This window comes from Nycticebus coucang, chromosome 1 (genome assembly GCF_027406575.1).
Source record: "Nycticebus coucang isolate mNycCou1 chromosome 1, mNycCou1.pri, whole genome shotgun sequence".
NCBI classification, from domain to species: domain Eukaryota; kingdom Metazoa; phylum Chordata; class Mammalia; order Primates; family Lorisidae; genus Nycticebus; species Nycticebus coucang.
This window is the reverse complement of record NC_069780.1, coordinates 14,876,453-14,899,705: the sequence shown is the minus strand read 5'-3', so window position 1 is coordinate 14,899,705 and position 23,253 is coordinate 14,876,453. Positions and strand designations below refer to the sequence as shown.

The 23,253-nt window shown below is 38.4% G+C and overlaps 1 protein-coding gene across 1 annotated transcript in view; it reads right to left on the bottom strand.

Moving 5' to 3' along the window:
- The window catches only part of ARHGAP24 (Rho GTPase activating protein 24), a 668,175-nt gene extending 650,297 nt beyond the window's left edge, over window positions 1-17,878 (bottom strand). Inside the window, exon 1 of the mRNA XM_053599789.1 lies at window positions 17,864-17,878. The gene's annotated coding sequence lies outside the window, so the exon portion shown is untranslated. The remainder of the gene's footprint in view (window positions 1-17,863) is intronic.
- Between the last annotated feature and the right edge of the window lie 5,375 nt (window positions 17,879-23,253).

Genomic DNA, 23,253 nt, shown 5'->3' with positions numbered 1-23,253 from the left:
ATGGCATTTGTTGAGCTGATCACCAGAAGCTGTGCTGGCTGCCTCTTTGCAGCTCAGAACTAGTGATTCATGATTGTACTTTTGGTTCTAGAAAAGCTCACAGGGAGCATCTCCTGTTTCCCTATTACCAACTCAGCCTGCTTTCAGCTCTCGCTGGCTGTGGACTCCTCAGGCTGAGTCCTCTTCCTTCTGGCCCCTCATCAAGCATGTGCTCTTGGGATCCCCTTCCTTTCCCTTTGCAATGTATCCTGGCTCTCATCTCAGGAAATATAAACTTCAAGGTATCCATCTGATCAATGATTATAATCAATCCATCACCAACTTTAACAAACAAATACTGGATCAATAGCTCTATCATTAGTGAGCTGCCTAAATTCATGAGCTTACCAGTTTAACCCTGACCAAGGTCCTGCAAGGAACCTGGGACACAGACATGTAAAAGTTTTGGTATCTTTGCTTCTCTCCAACCTTCCTCATACAGATCCCTGGACCAGCCTTGGTGGGGACATTGCTCTTATATTCACCGCTTGTAAAGAAGGCATGTCACAGGAAGAAAAGGCATCTTCTTTACCCTGTTGGATAAAACAATAAATTGAGTCCTTCAAATCTAGCTAAAGGAGGGAATGAAAGAATTTAAACAAACCTCTTTCAAGGCTATGCTGAGATTTGTAAGTCTACTGTGTGACATTACTTTATTTTCATGTCAGAAGCTGAATATTAACTAAGTCTTTCTCTTCATACTCTACATTGTCAGTTACAATACAGTCCTGGCAATGTTGACCTTTGGGAATCTAGGGAAAAGGTCTCGTGCTCAGACAGACAAAAGGGAAAAGTTCATTAAGAATTTCAAACTAGAAGGTGGAGACAAGATGGCTGACGGAGGCCAGCTTTCCACAGAGGCTCCTGTCCAGAAGGAGAGTTAAAGGACAGAAATTTAGAAAGTAACCTGGTGGATTTGAGCTGCACCAAGAGAGAAGGTTGAAGAATGCACATCAACCCTGCTGAGGTGAGCTACAACCCCAAGGATACAAACAAAAGGTATAAAATCCATCACCAAGAGGATGGGAGTCCCCTTCCCCATGAGAACGGCTCGGAGTGCCCCACAAACAAATGAGCAGAGTTCAAAGATCCTCCCATTACACTCCATGGGAGAAACCCTCTAAAAACTGGACCTACCTCCCCTACTAGGGTGCCATGGCGTTCTCCTGCCAGGAATAAAACTGTATATATGCTGTACCTGCAACTCTGAGCTCCCAGCACTTCCCTCCACTCTCTGAATTCTGGTGGCCTGTCCCCCAGGAGTCCAGATTCTTGGGTGATTTCTTGAGGGGTGTGGATAGAGACTAAACTGCAGCTGGTCAGTACTGACTCTGGGGCATGGGAGTGAGGAGAGGACGGTCAGCTGAGAGGGAACACACTGGAGCAGCGGTGCACCAAGGCACAGAGCAGTATCCATCTTTTGGCAACAATAGGGCTCACTCCACATATTCTGAAGCCACACCCCCTTCCTCCCTGGGCAATCAGAGGAGGCCGGGCATCTACTCAGGTGGCAACCACCACGGAACAGATCTGGGACGGAAACGCAGGCCCTGTGAGTAAAGGGTTTGCCTGAGGCGGTACCGGCCTGGGTGGACCGTGGGGACTAGAAATGCACATGCAGAGCCGGGAAGTTCCCAGGGCGGGGCTGAAGAAGAGGACCACTTTAGTGAGCCTAAGATGCACCCGGCCCTCAGAGGATCATCAGCCTATGGACAAAGGAAGAAAGGAAGCCAGAACTGACAGGTAACCAAATACAAACCTGCAGAAGCAAAGACAGGGCCTGAGGCGCAGTCTCTGGGAACTCAAAACAGCTTCTCTTCTGCAGGGGAATTTAGCAGGGACAGAAACAAATTCCCGCAAAGTTGGTCTGTTCTGTTCTGTCAGGAACATCAATCAGGGGTGGGGCTGGAACTGAGTGAACACCCCCCAGCCTCCATCAAGCACCCAAGGTTGTCAGGCCTCACCTCCCCCTACTGGATAGAGGCAGAGCGCAGTGGCCTGGCTGAGCAGAAATAGATTTCCTTGTGATTCAGGCAGGTGCAACCCCCTCGAGTATCTGTTCACTATAGGCAACTGGGTCAAAGTCCTGCGGGACTATCAGTGACTGGGTGTGACAAAGGTGCAAGGTGGGGAAGGAGGCATCAACCTTCCCAGACTGATCTATTTGCTGGGTGGGTCCTCCTGACTCCACGGAGCACTGGAGCAAGCCATATCTGAGTAGTCACCAGACCCCTGAGATCCAGTTGCCAGAGATCTTTTAAATTCTCCCACCTGAGACAGGGACTGACTGAAACAATTGATTTGGACCTTTTGAAATGAGCCAATCGCCTGAGGACTATTCAGGTGGTGCCCTGGGTGTGTGGTTGTAGGAAGGGGTGATTTTCCTTTTCCAATTGTTGCCTGTGGGGGGCGGGGTGACTTAATTGTTGGTATTTCTCCACAGCTGAGACTTCAACCCAGAGTAACTGTTTCACTAGGGTCAGACAGAGACCAGCTGAAAACAAGACAGAACCACTTAGCCCCACCACACCAAACAGGTCCCCAGTATCTCAGGCCATAGCACTGTACAGGTCCTCAACAAAGCTCCAGGGGAAAAATCAAATGGTATAAAACCATCATGGGGCGGAATCAGTGGAAAAACTCTGGTAACATGAATAACCAGAATAGATCAACGCACCAAAGGAAAGATATGGCAGATGTAACCAAAGATCTCATTCATAAACAGCTGGCCAAGATGTCAGAAATTAAATTCAGAATTTGGATTGCAAATGATTAAAAAATGGAGAAAAATTTGGAATTAGAAATTCGAGTAGCAATTCAAAAGTCAGAGTTAGAAATTTGAAGAGAAATTCAATAGTAGTCTTGAAAATTTAATGAATTTAAAGACAAAACCACCACAGATTTTGATGCACTGAACCAAGAATTTGCAGTCCTCAAAGATATAAAAAATACAGTAGAATCCTTCAGTAACAGAGTGAAGCAAGCAGAAGAAAGGATTTCTAACATTAAAGACAAAGCATTTGAACGCTCCCAAACTCTCAAAGATGAAGAGAAATGGAGAGAAAAATCCGTACATTCTCTCAGAGAGCTCAGGGGTAATTCGAAGAAGGCTAATTAATATCCATCTCATTGGAATCCCTGAAAGTGATGAAGTGGCCTCACAAGGCACAGAGACCCTTCTCCATGAAATTATGAAAGAGAATTTTCCAGAAATGCCAAGAGATTCTGAAATTCAGATAGCAGACAGTTTCATAATACCAGCACAACTCAATCCCAGTAGGACATCCCCCAGGCATATAATAATTAACTTCACTAAAGGTAATATGAAGGAGAAAATTCTCAAAGCAGCCATACATAAGAAATCCATTACCTACAAAGGGAAGAATATTAGAATGACTGCAGATGTCTCTGCTGAAACATTTCAAGCCAGAAGACGATTGTCATTGACTTTTAATCTCCTAAAGCAAAATAACATTCAACCCCAGATCCTATATCCAGCTAAAATGAGTTTCAATTATGATGGAGAAATTAAATACTTTAATGACATTCATATGTTGAAGAAATTTGCCATAACCAAACCAGCTCTTCAGGATATTCTCAGACCTATCCTCTATAATGACCAGCCCAATCCTCTACCACAAAAGGAAACTCAATCAGAAACTTTTGATCAAACTCCAACTTCCACAGTGGCTAAAGCATTAAAAATGTCCACTGGACTTTCGAAAAACTTGATACCCAAAATTTTACCAGACTTATCAATATTCTCCATTAATGTTCATGGCTTAAACTGTCCTCTAAAGAGGCAAAGGTTAGCTGACTGGATACAAAAACTCAGATCAGATATTTGCTGCACACAAGATTCACATCTTACCTTAAAAGACAAAATAGACTCAGGGTGAAAGGATGGTCATCCATATTTCAGGCAAATGGTAATCAGAAAAAAGCAGGTATTCCAATTTTATTTGCAGATACAATAGGCTTTAAAACAACAAAAGTAAGGAAAGATAAGAATGGTCACATCATATTAGTTTGGGGTAATATTCAATATAATTAGATTTCAATTATTAATATCTATGCACCCAACCAGAATGCACCTCAATTTATAAAAGAAACTCGAACAGACATGAGCAACTTGATTTCCTCCAGTTCCATTACAGTCGGAGATTTCAACACTCCTTTGGCAGTGTTGGATCGATCCTCCAATAAGAAGCTGAGCAAAGAAATTTTAGATTTAAACCTAACCATCCAACATTTGGATTTAGCAGACATCTACAGAACATTTCATCCCAACAAAACTGAATACACATACTTCTCATCAGCCCACGAAACATACTCCAAAATCGATCACATCTTAGGTCACAAGTCTAACCTCAGTAAATTTAAAGGAATAGAAATTATTCCTTGCATCTTCTCAGACCACCATGCAATAAAAGTTGAACTCAGTAATAACAGGAATCTGTATACTCATGCAAAAACATGGAAGTTAAATAACCTTATGCTGAATGATAGCTGGGTCAGAGATGACATTCAGAAAGAAATTGCCTCATTTTTGGAACAAAACGACAATGAAGACATGAATTATCAGAAAGTCTGGGATACCGCAAAGGCAGTCCTAAGAGGGAATTTAAAGCACTGCAAGCCTTCCTCAAGAGAACGGAAAGAGAGGAAGTTAACATAATGGGAGATCTCAAGCAACTGGAAAAGGAAGAACATTCCAACCCCAAACCCAGTAGAAGAAAAGAAATAACCAAAATTAGAGCAGAATTAAATGAAATTTAAAACAAAAAGAATTATACAACAGATCAAAAAATCAAAAAGTTGGTTTTTTGAAAAGGTCTATAAAATAGATAAACCTTTGGCTAACCTAACTAGGAAAAAAAGAGTAAAATCTCTAATCTCATCAATCAGAAATGACAAATATGAAATAACAACAGACTCCTCAGAAATTCAAAAAATCCTTAATGAATATTACAAGAAACTTTATGCTCAAAAATATGAAAATCTGAAGGAAATTGACCAATACTTGGAAGCATGTCACCTTCCAAGACTTAGCCAGAATCAAGTGGAAATGTTGAACACGCCCATATCAAGTTCCGAAATAGCATCAATCATACAAAATCTCAGTAAAAGAAAAGCCCAGGACCAGATGGCTTCACGTCAGAATTCTACCAAACCTTTAAAGAGGAATTAGTACCTATATTACTCAACCTGTTCCAAAATGTAGAAAAAGAAAGAAGACTACCCAACACGTTCTATGAAGCAAACATCACCCTGATCCCCAAACCAGGAAAAGACCCAACAAGAAAAGAAAATTAAAGACCCATAGCACTAATGATTATAGATGCAAAAATATTCAACAAGATCCTAACAAACTGAATCCAGCAACACATCAAACAAATTATACATCATGACCAAGTTGGTTTTATTCCAGGGTCTCAGGGCTGGTATAATATCCATAAATCAATAAGTATAATTCAGCACATAAAAAAATTAAAAACCAAAGATCATATGATTCTCTAAATTGATGCAGAAAAAGCTTTTGATACTATACAGCATCCCTTCATGATCAGAACACTTAAGAAAATTGGTATAGAAGGGACATTTCTTAAACTGATAGAGGCCATCTACAGCAAACCCACAGCCAATATCGTAGTGATTGGAGTTAAATTGAAATCATTTCCACTCAGATAAGGAACCAGACAAGGCTGCCCATTGTCTTTACTGTTCTTTAACATTGTAATGGAAGTATTAGCCATTGCAAGTAGGGAAGAAAAGGAGATAAAGGGTATCCATATAGGGTCAGAAGAGATCAAACATTCGCTCTTCGCAGGTGATTGATTGTGTATCTGGAATACACCAGGGATTCTACTACAAAAACTCTTAGAAATGATCAAGGAATACAGCAGCGTCTCAGGTTACAAAATCAACATTCATAAATCAGTAGCCTTTATATATACCAACAATAGTCAAGCTGAAAAAAACAGTTAAGGACTCTATTCCTTTTACAGTAGTGCCAAAGAAGATGAAATATTTGGGAGTTTATCTAACAAAGGACGTGAAAGATCTCTATAAAGAGAACTATGAAACTCTAAGAAAAGAAATAGCTGAAAATGTTAACAAATGGAAAAACATAACATGCTCATGGCTGGGAAGAATCAACATTGTTAAAATGTCCATACTACCCAAAGCAATACACAATTTTAATGCAATCCCTATTAAAGCTCCACGGCCATACTTTAAAGATCTTGAAGAAATAATAATTTGTTTTATATGGAATTAGAAAAAACCTCAAATAGCCAAGACATTACTCAGAAATAAAAACAAAGCAGGAGGAATCATGCTACCAGACCTCAGACTATACTATAAATTGATAGTGATCAAAACAGCATGGTACTGGCACAAAAACAGAGAAGTAGATGTCTGCAACAGAATAGAGAACCAAGAGATGAACCCAGCTACTTACCGTTATTTGATCTTTGACAAGCCAATTAAAAACATTCAGTGGGGAAAACATTCCCTATTTAACAAATGGTGCTGGGTGAACTGGCTGGCAACCTGTAGAAGACTGAAGCTGGACCCACACTTTTCACCATTAACTAAGATAGACTCTCACTGGATAAAAGATTTAAACTTAAGACATGAAATTATAAAAAATACTAGAAGAGAGTGCAGGGAAACCCTTGAAGAAATCGGTCTGGGCGAGTATTTTATGAGGAGGACTCCCCAGGCAATCAAAGAAGCTTCAAAAATACACTACTGGGACCTGATCAAACTAAAAAGCTTCTGCACAGCCAAGAACACAGTAAGTAAAGCAAGCTAACAGCCCTCAGAAAGGGAGAAGATATTTGCAGGTTATGTCTTCGACAAAGGTTTAATAACCAGAATCCACAAAGAACTCAAACGTATAAGCAAGAAAAGAACAAGTGATCCCATCGCAGGCTGGGCAAGGGACTTGAAGAGAAACTTCTCTGAAGAAGACAGGCACATGGCCTACAGACATATGGAAAAATGCTCATCATCTTTAATCATCAGAGAAATGCAAATCAAAAGTACTTAGAGATATCATCTAACTCCAGTAAGATTAGCCCATATCCCAAAATCCCAAGACCAGAGATGTTAGCGTGGATGTGGAGAAAAGGGAACACTTCTACACTGCTGGTGGGAATGCAAATTAATACATTCCTTTTGGAATGATGTTTGGAGAACACTTAGAGATCTAAAAATAGATCTGCCATTCAATTCTATAATTCCTCTACTAGGTATATACCCAGAACAAAAATCACACCATAACAAAGATATTTGTACCAGAATGTTTATGCAGCCCAATTCATAATTGCTAAGTCATGGCAAAAGCCCAAGTGCCCATCAATCCACGAATGGATTAATAAATTGTGGTATATGTACACCATGGAATATTATGCAGCCTTAAAGAACGATGGAGACTTTACCTTTTTCATGTTTACATGGATGGAGCTGGAACATATTCTTCTTAGTAAAGTATCTCAAGAATGGAAGAAAAAGTATCCAATGTACTCAGCCCTACTATGAAACTAATTTATGGCTTTCACATGAAAGCTATAACCCAGTTATAACCTAAGAATAGGGGGAAAGGGTAAAAGGAGGGGAGGGAGGGGAGAGGTGGGCAGAGGGAGGGTGATAGGTGGGATTACACCTGTGGTGCATCTTACAAGGGTATATGTGAAACTTAGTAAATGCAGAATGTAAATGTCTTAACCCAATAACTAAGAAAATGCCAGGAAGGCTATGTTAACTGGTGTGATGAAAATGTATCAAACGGTCTATAAAACCATTGTATGGTGTCCCATGATCGCAAAAAAAAAAAAGAATTTCAAACTATATTCCCATTATATTTCAGTGTCACAATACACAAAATGAATCATAGCTGATACACTCTGTTTACTAGGGACCCAAAGTCAACAGATTAAAGATTTAAACTTAAGACATGAAACTATAAAAATACTAGAAGAGAGTGCAGGGGAAACCCTTGATCAAAGTCAACTGATTCACTAAAAATCAGTCTATTTCAGTAATTTATGCTTACAGGCTAAACTCTAACTTTGAGCAATTATTCCATAATTGCATGTTATAGTCATGGGAAGGAATAAACAAAAATAGTGTGGGAGAATATTATGAATTCTCATCATTATTCAACAACATGGTTGTGAAATATATATCCTCATGATATTGGTCATCAGTATCAACTTCATAATATTTAATTGAATGGATTTAAATTTTGACATCTCGAGCCCATAAAATAAAATGGTGTCATTCCTTCTAAGGTCCTGGTGGCCTTCGTTCTCCCCTCCATTCCTAATTTAGGTCTACTGTTAAAATTACACAAAATTTTGCTGTATAGATCCAAATAAATGTGTGTTTTTCTGGATTTTATTCATGTACTATTTCTGATGGTAGAAGAAACAGTGGTTAAATAAGCCTAACTAAATATATAAAGTATAAAAACACTTTTTTCATTTTGAACATGATATTTGGATTTTTAGGTAAATAAATAGCCAGTTCTTAACAGATCCCAGCCATGTTTCTAGCATTGTCTTTTGACTAAACTAGTTATGGATTCTGTGACTGTCCAAATGATGAATAGATGTCTATTTATTGCTCCTTTCAAATAAGTTGGCACATACTGCCCCTCAGTTAGAAAAAAATACCCAGAGCTTTATTCATTTATGCAGTGTTTCATTCATTCCATCCCAAGAGTGCAGGTTCAGACACTGTGCTTAACTCAATTGGTTTTAAAAAACAACAAAAAGTAGGACACTGGAATTCTACCTATGACCACGGCAAAGTAAAATGGACTCGCCTCTCACAGCAAACAAACCAGAAAACTCAACAAAATACATTTTAATACTGTGTCCAGACATTAGACCCCAGGTAGCATAGGATGCTGGTGCCTGGGAAAAAGAAAGTAAATGAAGTGGTCCCTACTGTCTTCCCAACTTTCTACTCAAGGCACCATCCAGGCCACGGTACAAGAAAGGGAACTCAAAGGACAGCACAGACATCTCACTGAGCTAAGAAGACAGAGCTGAGCGCAGTGGCTGGGATTTGAAGAGCAAAGTCGTAGAGAGGAACCCACTACAGAGAGAATGAGCTCTAGGAATACACATAGAGACCTCTTTCCTCTTTTGCTCAATACAAAGCCCTGATGCATAGGGTAGTACTCCACCAGTCTGCACAAACAAACTCGGAGCTAAAATTTTAACAAAAATTTCCATCGAGTGGGAGACATTCGAGTTTTGACTAATCAAACAGTAGCGTCCTCATTGAACACCAGGCAGTCAGCAGAAATTCCAGAAGGAATATGCCTGAATGGAAGGTCTCAACTAGGCATCGATTAAATGGTACTCCAAACTCAAAAGCCAGCATTAATAAATTAACAAAACCAGAAAAAGACATTATGCAAAAATAAAATTTCAGATTATTAAGTCTCAAGAACATATATAACTTTTCAAAATATATACAAATAAAATTATAATCATAGAAAGAATAAAATCATGAATAAATAGTTAATTCCAAAAATCTCAGTTTGAGTTAACATTGGAAAATTAATTGATGTAATTCATTATATTAGGAGGAAAAAATAATATTGAAAAATGGGCAAACATGAATGACCAAGAAGCATTTGAAAATATTATCAGTATTCGCCCAAAAAAAATGAAGCCATGTTTTCAGACAGACTCACATACACATCCTCATAGCAGCTTTATTTGTAATAGTGAACTTGAAATAACCTAAATATCCATAAATAGGTAAATGGGTAACAAATGTTTGTTATGTACATAAAGTGGAATATTACCGAACAATAAGTAGGGACAAACTATTTATTCATACAATAGGGATGAATCTCAAAAATGTTATGCTGAATAAAAAAGCTAGACACAAATGCATAAGCATTCTCTGGTTCCAGCTAAAGAGAATTCTGGAAAAGGCAAATATAATTTATAGTGATTAGTTATCACCAGTTGCCTAGAGCAAAAGGTAGAAGTGTGATGGAAAAGGAACATGAGAGAAAGCTTTAGAGTGATATAAATGTTTTCTATGTCAATTGTGGTGATAGTTACACAAATTTACGCATTTTAAACCCAGCCAGCTATGATTTTAAAGTGACTGAGTTTCACCCTGCATGTAACACCTTGAAAAAGTTGATGAAAAAATTGGAGTGAAAAAGTAATTCACGAATTATCTTTTCTTTTGCATTTTTCCAACTCATATTCTGCATCCAAAAAATTAGATATTTGCTTAACCTTCAGTGTGATACCCCAATAGTCTATAATTCATTGAAGTATCTGCTCAAGGCTCTATTAACTCCTGAAAGATAGTTCCTTTAAATCTTTGCTCTATGTGTCTATAAGCTCTAGATAATTGAATGATGTCTGCTGAAAGGGTCAGCAGCTTCTAGACTGCATTGGAACTGTTTTAAAATTAGGACACAGGCATTATCAAATGAGAGACCAGAGATCAGATTGTAACTGAGACGTAGCCACCTGGTCTACTACACAGTAATGGACAAAGAACCACTTAGGATACAATGCAGGAAAGTGATTTGACACAGTTAAAATGTGAAAAATGGAGACAAGATAGAAACATTCCAAGTCTGACTCTCTATTCCTGAAACGAACTGAAACTTATAACTGCACCATGGCAAAAATGTTTATGTGATTCTCACTGACCACTGCTTGCTGGAATCAAATACTACAAGCAGAAGTGTCAGGATTATGGTACAATAGTCAGTAGGAAGGAGATGAATCATCATCTCTCTGGTGTTACAGTTCTAAAATACTTGACAAATGTATATAAGCAGGACTTTCTCCTTCTAGGGAAAAAATTAATGTTTTAAAGTAAAAAAAAAAAGTAAATAATTTCCTTGAATGTATCTGAACTTATTTAACATAATTTGGTAAAATCATTTCTCTTAGTATCGAGAAGAGAAAAAAAATCAATATTTGCAAATGTGTTAAAAATGATCTTAAGTGATCTTTTTAAAATACATTGTACAGAAAACATTCTATCATTCTTTCTGGCATTTTAAATATGAAAAATATTTCACAAGCATGGATACCTTAAATGCTAGAGAGACATTATAGGGAAAATACAACGTATTTCTCTACATTCAGAGTTTTCTTCCTAAAACATGAATCCTTTTATGTGATAATATGCTTCTGTGGCCTTCCTATTGCCTAGTGGATAATGTGCTTAAGTTCCAAATCCCTTGATGCAGCTAAACATGGCCATTTACACACTCACGCCATCCTACCTGACATATGCGTTTTCCATTAACGTTCTGTCCCCACTTGCCCTAAAAACTGGACCAGTCCTCATTTCACAAATTGTCAGTGTTCTTTGCCCCTCTCTCATTTGTACATCCCCTTCCCTCTTTCCTCTACTCCTTACGTGGGTCACAGGCCTGGCTCCAACACTGTCTCCCCATGACACCTGGACACGCTGCTATGTTCTCATGGTACCCAGCAGAGAGCCCTTTTTGCAGTGTGCATCACAAAGATGCTGTTCATCTGTATGCCAGCCTCCCTGACTGCAGTAGAAAATAATATTCCCAAGGCCAGAACAATATTCTATTAATCCCTGTTAGTTTGTTTCCTAAGTATTACATTTCCCATTCCCTGAGTGAACATTACGAATAGCAGGAACACAGCAAAAGTCTGCTGGATGTTACTGGTCTTCGGTTTGTGTTTGTTGTTTTCAGTGATGGTGAAGTTCTCTTGGTTATGTTCATTTATTTCTTTTTCTTTTCTTTTTTTTTCTTTTGTTTCTTCCTGTCTGACCTTGTTCATTCCTCTTGAGTGTGCTGTTCTGATAAAATATGCTTAATTCCTCATGGGGCCATTTAATTCTCCTGAGGAGTAAAAAACAATCCTTACTTGCAAAGCAGTGAAAGAGAAGGTTGGGTCATCACCACCATTGAAAAACTCTTCCAAGTGCTGGTTTTTGAGAGACAGTCAATATGATGTAAAGACAATATATCATGTAAAAAAGGCTAAGCTCACAAGGTCACCAATCACTTAGACTATGTCTCAGATTTGCAGCCCACATCTGCCCCTAGATTCTAACTAGATCTTACTGACAGGTTATGTTTATAATTTTATTGACTAACATAATTATAAATTTCAAAACCCTGTAGTAGAAATCATTACTCTGGAAGTTCAAGGCAGGATATGATTTCAGAATTTCGTAAATCTACTTAGTACCCAAACAACCAAGTCAATTTGGTCAAAAAATCAGTTAAAAAATAATCAAGCTGAGTATTAACACTGCTAACTCTCCTACTCAGGTACTCAATAGGCATTGAATTATCTAATTTTCAAACACAGAGACTGGTGTCTCTAGGCCAGATGCAAAGCTTGAGCACAGTGTGCTGAATCCTCATGCCAGCTTCTTCCTGTGTGTACGGTGACAACTAGAGAATGACTCTGTCCTGGGGAACATAACCTGGTAGAGAGCTAAGCTACAGTCCAACATTATACCTAGCCATTTATATACAAAACTAGCAGAAAAGGCCTTTTAATTGTATATGGAACCTTCAGGACATCACACTACAGGCTCTTCAGACAGAAAAGATTCTCATGATTCTCTCACTTTAACAAAGGCTTCGATAGCACCAACTCTAGGCAACACTCTGAGTGAATTACAAATATTAATTCTTCTATTCCTCTTAGCAAAACCTCATGAGAGGGGCAGCGCCTGTGGCTCAGTTGCTAGGGCGCCGGTCCCATATACCCAGGGTGGCGGGTTCAAACCCGGCCCCGGCCAAACTGCAACCAAAAAAATAGCCAGGCGTTGTGGCGGGCGCCTGTAGTCCCAGCTACTTGGGGGGCTGAGGCAAGAGAATCGCTTAAGCCCAGGAGTTGGAGGTTGCTGTGAGCTGGGTGAGGCCACGGCACTCTACCGAGGGCCATAAAGTGAGACTCTGTCTCTACAAAAAAAAAAAAAAAAAAAAAAAACCTCATGAGAGGACTATTATTAGTCATTTTATGGGTAAATGTGAGGCTAAATTAGTTGTCCAAAGACTTACAGCTAATAAGTAACTGATCCAGGTTTTAAATCCAAGGAGTCTGGCTCCATGGTCCACAAGCCTAACCTTCTAACCTCTTTTCAGCACTGCCTTTCCCAGGATTCTCAAAATTATCAGAGCAGGGCCAAGAGATCTAGACGCATCTCTCCACAGTTTCTACGAGGGAGGAGATTTAGCTACAACCAAAACCATATATCCAAGAGTTGGTGAGGAAAACACCACTGATGCTACAAGGTCACCACACACTTGCACAAACGTGTTTATTTTTCAGTTGGGATTCATATTCAGCCCTATCAATTTTTTTTTTTTTGTATAAGGGTAACTTGTAAGGTTACAATGATAATTACAGTCACATAAAATTGACACAACCACAATTGATTCTTTAAGTTCAAATTTTTAGAATATAGATGTGTCTCTTCTCAGAATTTTCTTATTTTAAATTCACAGGTGTTTGAGTTATCACAAACCTCTACTTATGACTTCAAATTACCTCTTCCTTTTTAATATTATCACGCAAATTTTGCAAAAAAACCAGTTCTTGTGCCTTATATGTATTATTTAACTTCAAAGAACTGTTAGGAAGAAAGATTTTCTTTAACTACTACCTGTCCTAAAAATCAGTGTCAGTTGCAGCCTAATGAAAAATTTCAAATGGGTCTCGTTCAATAAAATGGTAACAATGGGTGGATGAGAGAAGAACTGAGCCTATTTGATGAGGCTGGATTTCACAAAACAATCCGTAGTTTTTATATGAGTCTTCAGAAACTGAACAGTCTATATCTGTAGAAATATTTGTGAAGAAACATTGAAATTTGTCTTTAAGCTGAATATTCAGACATTTCTAAAAAACAAGTAAATTCAAAGCAGAAAATCACGCTGTTGGGTATAGTCAGTCTTCCACTTCCAAAAAAGAACTTCAGTGAGCCAAAAAGTATTCGAAGACTGGAATGGGGTCTAGATTCTGGTTTTGGTTTCTGGAGGGTCATTAGAAAAACAAGAGCCTGTAGTAAAAGGTCTGTTGTCTATTCCTGACTCCAGCAACTTCACCTTGACTCACGGAAACTGGTAGAAACGTATGTGAATACCTCTAACTTCGAATTATGAAGAAAGGCAAAAAAGGAAGATTTTACTGAGCACTAAAACCTATTTCCAAGAATAATTATCCAAAATGATACAATTTGTCTAATAAGATAAAGTGTTAAACTTGCATATAAATACAAATGACAAATTTTATAAGTACATGTACATAATATTAAAAGAAATATTGTTAACCAATGTAAATGGAAAATACTTCCCATGTTTGGGAATAATGATGGGTGTTCTCAAGTAGAGGAAGGGCTGTTACTGGGAGAAGAATTAGACCTATTCCGCAGAGCTTCATGAGGCAGAACTCGGGTCAAAGAGTAAGTGTTAAAAGGAAGCAAACTGCATCCTTGTGAAGAGAAGAACCTTCTAAAATATGGAGCATAATATAATTTTTCTCTAAGAACTTTCTATCATCTCTATTATAGTTTTCCTCTTCCTGACTCATCTAGTAACCTCCTTATTGTTTCCTAATGCCTGAACTTCCTATAACCTAATCTGACAATGCAAAAAAAAAATAAATAAACAAATTTTCACACTCTATTGCTAATACAAATGTATTGTAAATAAGCAAGAAGTGTTTCTGGTTAAAACAAAGGCATGATTTATTTTATGGCAGTTTTTGTAATAAATGTCATATGTAATTATTTAACGCATAGTCTTTTTGAGAAAATATAAAGCAATATGCATCTATTACAGGTATGTGATAGATTTTCTTAATTGATAATGATACTTTTCATTCCGTGGCAGCCGCCATCAATGTAAGACTTTTGTAAATAACCAAAAAACATATCTCTGATCAGTCTCCTTAGGAACGAAGCAACATATACTGCTAACAACCATCTTTTCTGATAATTTTACTATAGCAGAGACATAGCCATGCTTATATCAAAGTGTACAGAAAAGCAGCAGACCAGAAAACCAAAGTGAATTAAAAATATTACCAAGTAAGGGAACAGCCCTCTAAACAGCCACCAACACCCCTGACCTTCTCTCCTGTCTGCTTAGGATGCAGAAACCCCTTCTACTACATGGAAAGATGAAATTGTGAAATCACCGATTAATGTCTGTTTTTCTTTAGGAGGAATGACAGGTTCTCTGCAAGTGAATGTGTGAAAAAGGAACATGAACAAGACACACTGTCTGTCCATCTCAGGTTGAACCCCCAGGCTCTGGAGATTTGATCTGATTAATTCAGCAGGCCACTTTCCCCTCTGAGGCCTGAAGAGTTATAAAGCAGCCTTCAAACATCCCACTCTGCACCACAGATCTATGCACGCAGGATGAGTCAGAGAGCGTCCCGTCTGAAAAAGACTGACCGCTGGAAAGAGCAGTAGTTCAGGTTCCCAGCTCCACGGGAGATTCCTGCAGGTGCTGAACCAGAGAACTGGCCTGCTTCCTTACAATTCGCCCATGCTCGTTGGAGGCTAGTGTCAGCGATGGGTGAGGAGTGAGGTGAGGCACAAGCTCCATTTTTGTACCTGAGCACAGGCACACAGGCTTTAACCCCTCACAGAACCAATCCTTCATAAAAAACAGTTTGACAAACACTGGCTAGTCATACATGCCCACATGTGCACACCACACACAAACATATCTAAGAGTGCAAATAAACTGCCTGATATGCAGAGTAGAATACATATAAGGCACAAGGACTATTTTTGCACAATTTGTGTGATAATATTGAAAAGGAAGGGGTTGCTGGAAGTCAGAAGTAGAGGTCTGTGATAACTCAAATACCTGTGAATTCAAAATGATTTAAAAAGTACTGAGAAAAGACACATCCGTATTCTACAAATTGGAACTTAAAGAATCAATTGGATTGAGTCAATTTTATGTGACTGTAAAAAAGACTATTCATTAAATAATTACATATAACACACAAATCTAATAACGAATGCTGAATTATAAGGACCAGGTAAAAAGTGGAAATGAATGTGTGTCAAAGCTGAATCATAAACATTTACCAGAATGGCTTAAAAAGTGTGTATTCCCGGAGCCAGGATGTCAGAAATCTTTCTTGAGGAAAAAAAGTACAAAGTTCAGGCAAATATTTATGCCCCAGAATTTTTTATTGCAGTGTTATTTATAATAGTAAAACAAAAAAAGTAGAGGCGATATAAATTCCAACAACAGGGGAGTCAAATAAATTATGATATGCCCATTTGTTCAGATTATTACTCAATGATTAAAAATTATGTGTCCTATGAACATATAATCTGGAGAGACACAGAGTTGAGAATTGTGCTGTCTGATTTCTACATGGAAACAGGCTGAGCAGAAACATACCAAATGTTAAAGCATTTATTTCTAAAAAATGAGATAATGGATAAATGTTATTTTCTTCCTTATACTTTCTGGTATTGATAAAATTTTCCACAATAAACATACATTTCTTTTATTAACAGGAAATAAACAAGAATTTCTTTCTTACAAAACTGTCAGCAAGAGCTTCCTAGAGTCCTAGAAGTCTACAGCTTTTCAGGCCATAACATTCTGCTTCTCTAATGACATTTTCCCTAAATTTAATTAGTAATTGTGGAAACGAAAAACAAAACAGAGGAATGTACCCTTTTCAAACACCTTGCTTTTAAAGGGAGTTTTGATTGTCATAACAACACAGGGGCATTTGCCCATTTAGGAGAAACTTTCTCTCCAGAGCCATAGACAGGTGACCCGGGCCTTTCCCTCTGGGCTGCCAGGCTTTGTCTCACTCCTGGCAAGATGTCAATCAAGCTCCAGATGAACTTGATAACACTGAATCTAAAGTGAACATTATCTGTTGACCTTTCCAGCTTTGGGAATGTCGGGTGTTCTGAGAATTAAGAGCAACACATTGCTAGGCACTGGGGTCTCAGATGTGTGACTTCACTAAGCTGCCTGTGGCTAGAAATCAAACTCTGCAAAGGAGGAAGAGACATCTGAACTAAAACCACTTTGCAGTCAGTTTATGCACAACCATTCGGATTAACATGCATTTATAAATATTAGGGCAATTAGTAAACAGGCTGAACCGTCATCTACCTGCCACTGTTTCTTCCCTTCAACCCTCCTGTGAACTGTAATACAATTATTGTGTGATTGTGGATATGTTTGAAATGAAAAGTTATGAGTAACTTATGTAAAGTTCCATCTCCTTTAGCTTTACCAGTTCCAAAAAATATTCATTTCTAAAATGATTTGAGGGTCTACTAGGTGGGTAACAGGACATGCTAAATGGCACCAAGGAGACAGAGCCCCACAGTAGAGAAACAACCAAATTCTTTTGGCCAAAAGCACCACACAAAAGCCTCAGTTCTAAATGCACGAGTCTGCAGCAATGCTTTCCTCCACACCTTCCTCATTATGATTTTCAGCAAATATCCTGTCTCATCAAAAATGAGTGGTGAAAGAAAGGAATCATTTTAGGACTTATGCATAAGATTTCAAAAATGACTGTGAGAGAGAGAGAGAGAGGGGAAAACCCCATATGAAGATGAAGAGTTTAGACAAATCATTCACTGTAATTTTTAAAAATCCAAACAGTGCAATATCTCTTTTAAGATGGCAAGTTATAAAAAGATATGGTAAAAAAAAGCTAGGAATAAAACAACTAAGCATAGTAAAATTAAAAAACACTAAACATAAAAATGTTGCATAAATTAAAATAATAATTAGGCCAGGCACACTGACTCATACCTGTAATCTTCGTGCTTTGGGAGGACTGCTGGAGGTCTGTACTTCAAGACCAGCCTAAGCACAGCAAGACCCTCTCTCTACAAAAAAAATAGAAAAAATTAGCCAGGCACACACCTGTAGTCCCAGCAACTTGAGAAGTTAATGCAGGAGGATCACTTGAGCACAGGAGTTTGAGGTTGCAGTGAGCTATGATGATGCCACTGTATTCTAGCCCCAGCAACACAGCAAGACCGTGTCTCCAAAAAAACACCATAATTATTATTATTATGAGAACAATAGATCAGAGAGATAAAGTGGTCTGATATATAATATGTTGGTAGTACAGAAACCATAACCAATAGAATAGGAAGATTACCAAATTAAAAATTGAACCTTTAGATTGAATGGGATCATCATGTACCAAGAAAAGAAAGTGTACAGTTTTCAAAATTGAAATGGGTTTCTGAGAATTTTGACATAAAAATTTGTTACAAAGTTGGCAACTCCTTATTCTCAGATATATTTAGAGAAAGGCACAAAACTACAAATACTTTTATTTACTTTTATTTATTTATTCATTTATTTATTTATTTATTTGTATTGTTTCGGGTTAATTTGAGGATACAGAGAGTTAGGTTTTAATGTTTGCATTTATTAGGTATAGTCCTTCTTATAATTGTGTCCTGCCTCTGAGAGGTGTGCCATATACCCTAACATTGTGCCACTAAATGGGAGCACACCCATCTCCCTCCTCACTCCCCTCTCTCTGCTCCCTCATTCACTAAAGTTTTTTTTTTTTTTTCCAATCATAAGGGATTCAAGTAGAAAAGGGAAGGTATATATAAGCCTAAGCAAGAAAGTAGGAGAAGGTATAAATCTGACGATTTATTTTTTGACCCTTTGTGGCACTGTCTAAAGTAGAAAATATGTAATTAAATATAAACAAACAAATAAGTGAGTGCTCTAAACTTCATATTTTTCTTTAGCTTTAGACACTTAAAGACCCAAACAGTCTCTCTTGTGGAAGAGAAACATTTATCTTGATTTTTGCTTCAAATTATTCAGCAATTCCTTTAAGTTTCAGTAGATTTTATTGCTATTAAATTTAATTATAATTAAATTTAATATTTATAAGTTAAGCATACAGTGTAATACATTTATTTTTCTAAAATCACTTTTTAAAAATTTATCTATGTATGTGCATAGACTGATGTTTAAAATGATGTTATCAATTCTTGATTTTTGCTGACGGTAAAATTTAAGTATGTTCTTTTTTATTCTTTACACTTTCTTCTTAACACTTCTATACCTTTCTGTATTGTTTGAATTTTTATATAGTTTATTAAAATTGTATAATTATATATTAATGAATAAATAATAATGAGCCTGGGTACCTGAAAGTCTGGCTCTCTGTTTGTTTTTTCTTTTTTTTAATTATTAATTTATTTATTGGGCTGTCTGTTTTAATGATTCAAATGGGATTTGAAATGTTTTCCCTGGGAAAAATAAATAATTTGCTTGTGTTTGATGTGTCCAGTTTGAGGGTCCCATCACTGTCTGCTGGCAGGCGTCATGATCATAGGGGGTCCTGAGGGTTCTACACAAAAAATATCCCTTAAGGATTGCATCAGATGAGAGATGTGACAATAAGGTCACTCGAGAGTCTCTTGAACTGTCAACATAAGGATTAAAAACATTTGTGGCATTAAAGGGTTTTATGATAATCCTTTCTTGTACTCACTTATATAGGACTCTGAGGCATATTGGATAATTGTTTCTTAAGCTATTTCTAGTCAGGGATCTGAAGCTACCCTGGATATGTCACACATTAATCTATCCTACAGCAAAAGACTGCAGGCACAAGTTTAAAAATCAGCGAATCGGCTTAAGCCCAAGAGTTTAAAGTTGCTGTGAGCTGTGACGCCACAGCACTCTACCAAGGCAACATAGTGAGACTCTGTCTCAAAAATAAAAAATAAAAAAGAAGATTCTGGCTCGGGAGGCAGAGCAAGATGGCAGCCGAGATGGCAGCCGAGTAACAGCTTCCTTGCATCTGGGCACCGTGAGTCTGGGGATATAGGACTCCAGGCAACTCTGGCTGGTGGGATCTGCCTATCATCAGCCCTGAGAGGATACAGGGAGTCAGCGAGAGACTTCTGGACCCCAAGAGGAGGACTAAAACAGTGGAAAACCGGCAAGTGGTCGCGTGTGTTCAATCCGTCTAAACCCGCCTGCAACTGTAAGTTCAGTAGCAGCGAGACTGCAAACCAGAAAGGCCTTACCTGTGAACTGTTTTCGTGTCTTTGGACTTGGCACTCAGCTGAACTGCCTTGGGGAGAGCCTGAGTGGGAGTGCGGAGAACTTTGGCCGTTGTCTAGGGCCCCAGTCTGAGCCGCTGAGCCAGACGGAGCTAATAGTGTTTGGCTCTGGGTCACAGGCAGACATTGTGAGCGATCTGCCCCGGCAAGCTCCGCCCTCAGGGTCGCAGAGCTAGAACTGGGTGGGAACTGGTAACCCAGCGACCAAGTAGCCTAAGGGCGAGGTCTGAGCCGCCTTGCAGCCCTAACCCTCGGGGGCAGAGAGAGACCAGTTTTGACACACAGGGTAAGTGGATAACCACTTCAGCAGTGATTCCAGCGACAAGCACTTCCCTGAGAAAGCTTCTGCTCAGTAAGTGAACAAGTTCAAAGTGCCTTTTAAGTGGGCTGAAGAGAGATTTAGGGTGTCTACCTGCTGGGGTTTGAGAAACTAGCAGCCTCCAGTCGTATCAGAACTGTGATTAACATCTCATACCCCAGAAGACCACGTGTTGCCCAGACAATATTCAATAACATATACATACTGCTTTGTTTTTGGTTGTGTCTTTTTTTTTTTTTTTTGGTTTGGTTGTTTTTTTTGTTTATTTTGATGTTGGGGATTGTTGTTTTGTTTTTTAAGTTCAACCTTTTCCATACAGATCCTTTTTCTTTCTCAATTTTTCTAGTTTAATTATAATTTCCCATTGCTGCCTATTTCAATAATTAGAACTTCATTTTTGTTAGTGTTTCTACCGCTATTATTTGGTTTTTCCAGCCAATTTTATACCGCAAAGTTTTCTGTTTGCTTGTTTTGTTTTGATTTATAGCATTTTTGTCTTTCCTCTCTACTTGGTGGAGGTGGGGTACTGTGTCTGATCAGGTTAGCAAAGAGCTGCTGACCTCAAGGGAACCACCCAAGTGGGCACCCCCAAAAGGCGGTTTTTTTTTTTAAGGTTGTATCAAAGTACCCTACTGTACACCTATATTGCTCTGTCTCCCTCTTTCTGTGCCTCTCTTCTTTTTGTCAATATTCCTTTTACCCACCCCTCTCCTTTCTCTATTTTTCTTTTTTTTTCTTATCACTCGGTCCTCCTTTCTTTCATCCGTTTTTTGCGCCTCAACCTTCTCACCCTTCTGGTCCTGTAACCCTTAGTCCACAGGCACGAGAACTTAAAGAGCAAGAGGAAGTGAAAGGAAAATTAGGGCAAGGAAACAGATAAAAGAAATCACTCATGAGGAAGAATCAGCAGAAAACTCCAGGCAACATGAAGAACCACTCCAGAACAACCTCGCCAAGGGACCATGAGGTAGCTACTGCAGAGGATTCCACCTATACAGAAATGTTAGGAATGACAGAAAGGGAATTTAGAATACAAATGTTGAAAACAATGAAAGAAATGATGGAAACAATGAAGGAAACTGCTAATAAAGTGGAAAGTAACCAAAAGGAAATCCAAAAACAGAATCAAATCAGAGATGAACGATATGAAGAATATAAAAAGGATATAGCAGAGGTGAAGGAAATGAAACAGTCAATCAGGGAACTTAAAGCTGCAATGGAAAATATCAGCAACAGGTTAGACCATGCAGAAGAAAGAATTTCAGAGGTAGAAGACAAAGTTTTTGAGATAACTCAGATAGTAAAAGAGGCAGAAAAGAAGAGAGAGAAACCAGAACGTTCCCTGTCAGAATTATGGGACTTTATGAAGCGTTCCAACATACGAGTTATAGGAATTCCAGAAGGGGAAGAAGAATGCCCCAGAGGAATGGCAGTCATACTAGAGAATATTATAAAAGAAAATTTCCCAAACATCACCAAAGATTCTGACACACTGCTTTCAGAGGGATATCGGACCCCAGGTCGCCTCAACTCTAACCGAGCTTCTCCAAGACACATTGTGATGAACCTGTCCAAAGTCAAGACAAAAGAAAAGATTCTGCAAGCTGCCAGGAGTAAGCGCCAGTTGACCTACAGGGGCAAATTCATCAGAATGACCGCAGACTTCTCTAATGAAACTTTCCAAGCAAGAAGACAATGGTCAGCTACCTTTAATCTACTTAAACAGAACAATTTCCAGCCCAGAATTCTGTACCCTGCTAAGCTAAGCTTCAAAATTGATGGAGAAATCAAATCATTTACGGATATACAAACATTGAGGAAATTCGCCAAAACAAGACCAGCTCTACAGGAAATACTTCAACCTGTTCTGCACACTGACCACCACAATGGATCAGCAGCAAAGTAAGAACTCAGAAACTAAAGGACAGAACCAAACCTCCACACTGATGCAAAAGATAAAACTAAGCAATGGACTCTCACAAAATAAGATGAATAGAATACTACCACACTTATCAATTATCTCAATAAATGTTAATGGCTTGAATTCCCCACAGAAGAGACATAGATTGGTTGACTGGATTAAAAAACACAAGCCATCCATTTGCTGTCTGCAAGAAACACACCTGGCTTCAAAAGACAAATTAAAGCTCCAAGTCAAGGGTTGGAAGACAATTTTTCAGGCAAATGGAATTCAGAAGAAAAGAGGAGTTGCAATCTTATTTTCAGATACATGTGGATTTAAAGCAACTAAAATCAAAAAAGACAAAGATGGTCACTTTATATTGGTCAAGGGAAAAATACAACAAGAAGACATTTCAATTCTAAATATCTATGCACCCAATTTAAATGCTCCCAGATTCTTGAAACAGACCTTAATCAGTCTGAGCAATATGATATCTGATAATACCATCATAACAGGGGACCTTAACACTCCTCTTACAGAGCTGGACAGATCCTCTAAACAGAAATTAAACAAGGATATAAGAGACTTAAATGAGACCCTAGAACAACTGTGCTTGATAGACGCATATAGAACACTCCATCCCAAAGATAAAGAATATACATTCTTCTCATCACCCCATGGAACATTCTCCAAAATTGATCATATCCTGGGACACAAAACAAATATCAACAGAATCAAAAGAATTGAAATTTTACCTTGTATCTTCTCAGACCATAAGGCACTAAAGGTGGAACTCAACTCTAACAAAAATGCTCGACCCCACCCAAAGGCATGGAAACTAAACAATCTTCTGTTGAATAACAGATGGGTG